Source organism: Lolium perenne, chromosome 4, assembly GCF_019359855.2.
Source record: "Lolium perenne isolate Kyuss_39 chromosome 4, Kyuss_2.0, whole genome shotgun sequence".
NCBI classification, from domain to species: domain Eukaryota; kingdom Viridiplantae; phylum Streptophyta; class Magnoliopsida; order Poales; family Poaceae; genus Lolium; species Lolium perenne.
In genome coordinates, this window is record NC_067247.2 from 400,932,933 (window position 1) to 400,941,649 (window position 8,717).

General features: G+C 41.6%; 1 long non-coding RNA gene across 1 annotated transcript; it reads left to right on the forward strand.

Annotated features, from left to right (window-relative positions):
* The first annotated feature begins 2,366 nt into the window (after positions 1–2,366).
* LOC139830368 (uncharacterized) lies at positions 2,367–4,684 on the forward strand. Its single transcript, XR_011742277.1, has 3 exons — positions 2,367–2,428; positions 3,590–3,694; positions 4,594–4,684. It is a non-coding gene; the product is annotated as an uncharacterized lncRNA (long non-coding RNA).
* The last annotated feature ends 4,033 nt before the right edge of the window (positions 4,685–8,717 follow it).

Here is an 8,717-nt window from a genome sequence, read left to right on the forward strand (position 1 = left end):
CCAGATACCTTTCAACTATTGTCGTGGACTGAATTGTTTTGTGCGGATTTATTCATGATTTAATATGTTAGTGATTTGAACGTAGTATTTCATAAGGTGGGGATTCCCACGAAAATTACCAACACTGGACTATTACCATTTGTTAACAGGGAAAAACTTTTCTTATAGTATGAATCATACTTATCCTGCAACTCTTTTGAAGAATGTGTATCAAACCATGAAATAAGGTACTCCCTCTGTCCGTGAAGGATGTTTCAACTTTATTTAGGTACTCATGTATATAGACGAGTTTTAGGTAGACTCGGATCTAGACAAAGTTGAGACATCCTTTTCGGGATGGAGGGAGGAGTAAAAGATAAGCCTACTGTTAAAGACCTGATTTTATTGGCGAATAAGTAAATGTGGACAATAAATACCTAAGATATCTTAAGTTAGAAAGCATACAATGGGCTATCGATCCCAAACCTTGCATGACATCAACAGCTGAGATTACAACATTCTTAAGACTAACTGCATCCGCCTGTTAATATAATGGCAATACCATTAGTCACAATCTCAAACGTAATTATTTGGGCACAAGTAGAATTGCAACCGCAAAATTATTCCAAGTTTAATCAATGCAGTTTTCACAGCATACCCTTGCTCCTGATGTGACTGGCAGTCGCCGTTTGCTTGATTTTAGAGCTTCAGTTGCCCGGAATAAGAATAGACTATTCTCCTTTTCAAGTGTTGGCAATGTAGCTTGTTGTAGCTGATCTGTAGTAGATATCCATCTTTGAACCTTTCATGAACGAATCAGTAGCTATATGTGACATCTATGTTAGTTTTTTCATGGTTCTTCTTCTTGCACTTGATAGGAATCATCAGATCTGAATATTTGGACTATATAGCCATTTTGGCTAACATGCACTTGGGCTGCATTTTTTATATTTCTCAATGAGAACAGATTAATATGAAGTTTTATTTATATGTTTGCTATAAGCTATAAGAAACTTGCTTGTGTATAGCAAGGATGACCAAATCAGTCCTCGTGCTGCTATTTGGCACGGTGGAGCAGCTATTTGGCATAGGTCATACTAGATTTTTACTTGTGGGCTGAGTGCACTTATTGGATCAAACATGTTGCTTCATGATTGATTGCATATGCTAGATCTGCCTCTACTGTATGAGCTGTAGGTCGTCTACTACTGTTTTCCGATAACTTAATGGCTTGATCTAAACATGTATTGAGGTCTTTGGAACTAGTTTTGTTCTCAATGTACTATTGTTCAATGTCTGTTTGCTGATGTGTATATTGAGGTCCTGGAAAGCTAGCTATTGCATCCTGCTGTGCTTTTGGTTTGGGAAGTGCAACATTTGGTGAGTGTGGAGCGTTGCTCCATTTTACATTGTCTTTACCTGGGACCTCTTTATCTATATACAAATCAAGCAAGCTACATGTTGCATGTACATATCTTACTTTTTTAGTTCTACACGTAGTTTGACATTGTCAACATTTACTTCGACCTTAGTTTGATTAATATGGTTTTTATTCAAGTTGGAGGTTTTCTCTAAGTCTTTAACTCATTTACCTATCACCTGATGAAAACAGTTTCTATTGTATAAATATTACTTCTTGCTGTAAAATTTAGTCGCCTTGTCTAGTTTCTAGTATGAATGTAATTACAAATTTTCAAGAAAGGGACACCATTTGGTTTTGCTTGGTCATAGGAATTGTAGAAATACTTTCCTTTTACACTTGTTAGATTAGTTTTTGGTATTTTGGGATGCGTGAGTGTATTGGTTATTGATCTTTAGTGTATTATTTTTTGTCACTAATCACTTGATTCGATGTAGAAAAAGGAGTATTTCTTCTACCACCAAACAACTAGGTTAATTGTGATGATTAAAAAGAATCCGAGTATTGCCTTTTAAATTAGGAAATTTCCAGTTTCTTATATATTCTCTCGGCATTCATTCCCTTGATGTGTGTATGTAGGTGTTGTCACTTATAGAGGACGGGATGCCAAGCCGCTCGGCATGGTCTTGGTCATTGGATTACATGCATGTTACATATATATACATCATCATCAAGTTGTGTATTGTGCATCGTGGATGATTCTTTTTTTGGGCTGACCTTCAAAGTGCATTGTTATTTGATTCATGTTCTTATTGCCATTGTTGTAGTCCTAGTGAATCTCGTCTATTTTAACTAAAAGATAATTGCTGGACCAGTGCTCCCTTGTGTCATGTGGGTCAAGTTTACTCCAAATTTATTCTTGCCAAAACTCATTTAGAACTGATATCATTTGTGTTTTTTTTGTGTAAGGATGTCGAGGAGGAGGACTAGATGATGGCAGCTGCAGCTGGATGCTTCTCGCAGCCTCGATGATGTTGTTGGGTCCGACCCCAAACTCAGTCTGACCATGATGTCCAGCCCATACACAAGGTAGCTCGCCTCCGCCGCCACTTCAAGATGGCCCCTTTTTCTTGTTCTGGTGTGTCGTAGCTCATCATCTCATACTGCATGTACCTAATGGATGTTCTTGTTCAATGGCATGCAAAAATATTCCTCTCAACTTGATGAACATTCTTTTATGCCCCTCCGTGATGCCTGGCCTGGCATAGTGTCTCTTGTGTATGTGTCGAGAGTTATTACGTGCAATGTTGCAATGTTGTCCGGTTTGGGGGGCTCGGGCTCGCCGGGCAGCTCGGGGAGCAGGAACACCTCGTGATGGAGAGAGACGGCTGGATCGAACACGAGATACGCGGCGGAGGAGACCCCCTGTGGCTCGCGCGCGGGGACGGCGGCGGCGGAAGCGTCGCCGACCAGCGCGTGGCCGGGTTGTAGACGAAGCACGTGCCCTCGGTGGCCTCGCAGAGGAGGAGCCCGTTGCGGTGGTCCACAAAGGCGGTGCACCACGTGGTCGGCGCGTCGGCGAGACGGGCGTCGATGCCACCGCCTCCGCCGCCCCACGCGAAGAAGTAGGTGTCGCTGGGAGATTCTATATAGTGACATGTCTCATTCTGAATATTATCATGTAAGTTGCTGTGAAATCCTCGCTATCTATTAGATGTTTGCATATTAGTATTGTTGTGAGCTACAGGTTATCTCGTTATTACTATATGTGTCGTTGCCATGTCTATGAAGATTTGCTTGGAGATTATAGTGACATCCCTCATTCTTAGTATTATTATGGTAGCAGATGTCAAATTAGATGTTTGCATAGTTGTACGGTTCTGAGCTGCAACTGATCTGGTGATTATTGTATGTGTTGTGCATAGTTACCGTGGTGTCTTTCATTAATATAGTGTTTCTCCAAAGTGTCATGTTTTAGCTCGCGTGTGACTGATACAAAACAACTAATGTTGCATACATAAGATGAGATTGCAAAGCATAGATTTGAACCTTTCATAAACGAATCGGTAGCTATCTATGATGTCTATGTTAGTTGGTTCATGGTTGATTTTCTCGCGCTTGATAAGAATCATTCGAACTGAATATTTGCACTATATAGCCATTTTGGTTAACATGCACTTGGGCTACATTTTGTATATTTCTTAGTGAAGATAGACTAACATGAAGTTTTATTTATATGTTCACTATCAGCTACAAGAGACATACTTGTGTATGGGATGGATCGTGCTGCAATTTGGTACAGCGGACCGGCTTGGGCTGTCACCCTTGCCAGCGGAGAAGATGGCGCAAGATGAGGTAATTGAGGACTTGTCGAGCAGTGCACCATCAAGGTGGGGCTCATCGGGGGCCTTGCCAAGAAACTAATCTTTACGGTTCTGGTTTGCTATTCGAATTGCTCGCTAAAATCGTATATATAACCTGTCCTAATCTTGTTAACATCTATGCGTAGTTCGTAGGTTATCATGATTCTTCTCATAACTTCACTGTAGCTATTTTGTTGTGACCTAATGCTGTTTGTACCCAGTTTTGTTAATTTGTGATGCTCTAGCTGCTAGTTTCCCATTTAGTAGGTTTGACACTAGTTGACGTCATGCTAATTTTGCATTGTTACTCGTGGGATGGTTGCACTTGTTGGAGCTGAGCTTGAGTACTAGATCAGAGTGGTTGCTCTTGTTTGATACAACAAACACAGTATTTGCCAAAGATAGATGGATTCTGTTTGCAACTTTATTGATGCATCAACTGATGGCTATCAAAAGATTGATTTCTCGCTCCTAAGATGTTGCAGATTTGTTGCCTTTGTGTCATTGTTCAATTAGTATCCATACATCATGCCCGATGCATGCCTTAATCCTCATTTTGTGTTTCAAATAATTTATACATGTATCTACAGTGCCTATTATAAATATTCATTGTGAATTCTGGTACTTAGGTGTAGTACTCTCCTTCTTAGCGACAATATCGAACTCGTGTCTCTTTTGGCTGACTAAAGGAATGCCATGCCAATTGTGGGTCAACCTCATAGTGCAAGTTATATTATATTTCTAGTGACAATTGAAATCAATGATATAGCTTAAATTCACATGACGCGTTGCTTTTGTAAAATTCGTTGTTGTGTATAGTCGAAACCCTCTTTTAAATTTATTCTTGTTAAATTTGCTCTGCTGACCATCATGTTTTGCTCTTGTTTGAAGATAACGATGAGGTCTAAATGGTAGCCATGCCTTGGAAGCCGAAAGACAAGAAGACACCATGTTCCTTGCTCGAGCTGGGGCCTCTATGCAACAGGTTTTCTTCTAGCACGACAAATACACGATATATATGGTTACTACAATGCTTTGATTCGACGTCTCGTAAACATTCATGTTCTGCATTGACTTTGCTTGATGTTCTTTTTTATGTATTAGTTTTGTTGTATGCACCTTAGTGTCTTTTTTTAAGTATACGATCCGGATGTCCAATATAGGGCAAAGGTCATGGCTAAAATTCTAATACTATCGCTAATTAAACTTGTATTTGTTAATTAGCTGAAAAACTACTATTGTTTCTTGAAGAAAAATCATAAGTGGCGTTGATTTTTCTGGTCTTGCATTATTTGTCTATCACAAGCTAGCTAGTTTGTTTATCACTGATCAGGCTGGATTTATTATTTTGGCTATCCTCTGGACGAAGCTAGCGGGTTGTCACTGTTGCTTTGTCCTTTCCTGCTTATTGGTTGGTGTCGGCCCTGGGCTGCACTGATCTATTTTCTGCTATTGCCATTGTAGGTTATATGAGGCTGTGGTCGTCGTTTTTGCTGGCCTTTTCGGATTGAGCTGCGCTGGTTGGCTGCAGCATAACTCTAGGGCTTCGTGACCGAACACCTGTGTCTTGAATTCTGAAGGCTGGGAGTTTGACCATTTTTATCACTAGAGGTACTGGACATTTATATGATTGATGATATCCAGATCGTCTCTTTATACATGCGGTGTGTTGCTAGCTGCTGGATGCAGTGGAAGTTGATCATATTGTTTCGCATTTCTTATGGGCATGGAGGTTGTTGAGCTGCGGGAGGGCGAGAGATACTTTCGCAGCTCGGCTGGTAAACATTGGAGCCGTAACATCGACAAGCTTGCTTGCAGCAATGCGAGCATGGACGGGACGGTTGGCTGCGAAGTGGGATCAAGGTGCCCATGGCCATGGAGTGGACAAGCTAGAGTGATTTATCCTGGAAGGATGTGTAGATGATGTTGTTGGTATGTAAATAGGTGAGAGTTGGTGGGCAGAGAATTGGTGTGTCTCTGCTACGATTGTCGACTGAAGTCAAGGATGATTTTTGTAGAGGGATTTGATTTTTTGATGTGAGTTGTGTTTGATTTGGATGTCTAATAAATAGATTTACCCAAAACTGATTCTATACTGTGATTTTGAATATGAAGTGTACTGTGCATGTGCATTCGGTGTCATATCGAATGAATTGGCTTTGGTTTAAATTACATAATGAATATGTGTGTGTGCTTGCAATTCGACAGCGAGGTCCACCTCCTGCACAACCACCTTGATATAATAGTAATAAGTATGCTGTTGTTGTTCCTTGTTAGCTAGCCAGCACCCATGGATGGGTCGATTTGCTAGCTCGAGCGAGCGATTTGCACACAGATTATTTTGGTTGGTTCCAGCTTGGGCGTAACTGAGGTTATATTCATTTTTATCTCACTAGACGGGTAGAGCAAGCAAATTATGTTGATTACCGTCAAGCCGCCTAGATCAGTAAACATTGTATATTCAATAAACTACCGAGTTGAGGGCAAGGAACATTGAGAAGCACACACGTGTATTAATTAATTCATCATTTTTAATGGATAATAAACGTGTTGATCAAAGGTATATTGGGGAACGGGGCAAATCAGATCAACATTGTGGAGTGGGTATAGAGGTAGAAACCGAGTCACCGGCATGCATCAAAGTAGTATGCCTAATAAAATAGAGACACCTCGTTTTTCGCTACGTTCTGTTTTATGAGGAGACTCAATCGTTGTGACTCGTCATTATGTGGACAGCTGTTTCCACCATCAAGCAAGGAAACGAAGAGTTAGGGAGAGTCTAACACCAAACTTTCACACCCGCGCGCTCATCTTCTTCCCGCCCTGCCTCGGCAAAATTCGAACCAGCCAGAAGCCCAGAGCTGCTCTATAAGTAGGAGCCCATCGCGAGGCACCGCGTGCGGGAATCGCGTGTGACTTAGACTTTGACTTTTACTTGTCGAGGAGAGGAGAGGAGAGGCGGGCACCGTCGTCGTCGTCGCCGGCCGGCTGGCTGGACACAGATCGAGCAATGGAGGCGACCATGGACGTTGTTGTCTTCTCAATGGCCTGCGGATCCGTAGGATGCAGGCGAGCGAGGAGGCGAGCAGCGATCCATCCGTCGGATGCGAGCGAGCGAGGAGTCGATCCGTCCGTCGTCGTCGTTGAGGTATTTATATAAGAGCAAGTTTATGATACTGTCATGTTTTCATATAATTAAGCAGAATCAGCAGAACAACTTCTGAATCACAAATCACAGATGCCCAGTCAAATTTTCTGCTTGTGCACACATGCATTGCATGGGCACCTGTTTAGTTGATGGATAACAAGTGGCTTCTGCAAACAAAATCGTAATTAAACAATAGGAATGCTGTCATGGACAGGAGGCACCAGACCAGGCTGCCAGGGAGGGAGGATGAACATATGATGGCCATCAAAATTATTTTTTTGATGGCCAATAAACACTTTTTTCAGATCTATTCCTACGATGCGATAGGCAAAGCCCACCAAACAAGCAGTGCAGCCTAGTGTACATGAGAGTCAGGTCATTTGTTCACAATTTTGTCGTCACTTTTCCGGCTCAGTTGTTCATTAGTAGTGCATGCGCATCGACGCTAGTTAGGGCATCTACTGTGACTCTGTAAGACAGTGATTGAGCGGCGTAGGTAGCAGCCAGACTGCGGGGATCCAGAGTGACTCGGTCTAGCGAGCGGCGAGTAGCGACAGTAAGCCGTCCAGGGTTCCTAGGGCCCCAAATCCCCAATCCCTAGGCAGGGAGTCAAAAGACACACACATGTGGCCTACAGCTAGCAGTGGCTATCCGGCGAGGCGGTGACCTAGGCTCTCCTCTAGTCCCATGTCTTCTCCAATTTTTCTGCTGCGCAAGCCCGCCGGGCAAAGCGCACAGCACAACAAAAGTGACGGGAAATTCATTCCCCAAATCACTTCATGGCAAAATCATTGCATCCTATTCTCCGTCAATACCAAACTTCCTAGTGTTACCAATTTGGTAGGATGAATAATTTAATCCACCATTGTTTACAAATTGCAATTTATCTAGGGGAAAGTACAGTCAGAAAAGAATTTGATTTTCCCTGCAGAAGAATTAGTTTGGTTTTCAAAAGAAAAGGATATGATGCAACTAAATGTTCTTTGTGCTCTATTTTAATTTGGCCAGCCCAAGATTTTCTTTGAAGCTCCTCCATTGCTAGGACCAACATCTTTATAGAAGGTAACCAGCAACTCGTTAGCTCCTCCATTGCTACTAGTATGTTCATGAGAAATTTGGAATTCGTGTTTTCATGAAAAGTAGTACTATCTCTATCTATAAAATGATGTCATAAATTTATGTAAATTTAGATGTAGACACTCTTTAGATTAGTCATAGTGGAAAGTAACATAGAGTAGTAACATACTCTATGTTACCACCTTTATAGAGTGATGTTTTGGCTCCTGGGTGCATATGCTCCCTTTAGTTTGAACTGCGACTTTAATACATTTTGAAATGTCAAAAAATTTCAAAAAAAATTTTATGTGTACATCTTCACATGCTAAGTGCGATCAAAATATTTCCATGAAAAATCAACTTGTAGTTTGAGCTGTGTAAAAAAGACAAAATTTAGTGCTGAAAATGAGGCTTTTTGTGAGACTTATTTTGTCTTTTATTGATCGATCACAAAAAATATCGTTTTTTTGCGAAACTGCACGAACGCACATAGACTGTCGAGATGTACGTGCGAATTTTTTTTAATTTTTTTTAACAATTAAAAATATGTTTTTTGGGTGGAGGGAGCATATGCACCCAAGAGCCGAATTGAATTTCCGAACCTTTATAGTGTAGTAACATCCAAGTGGTATACTTCCCACTAACTAGCTATGTTACTATATAATGCATACATCCAACAGAAATTCAATTCGGCTCCCGTCCAAGTAGTATCATAGAGCAGCAGCCAGCCGATGTGGTCGGCGGCATGCTAGGGGTGCGGGTGGCGAGGTGGCGCCGGCGCAGGTGACTTGCCGGCGAGGGCGATGACGGC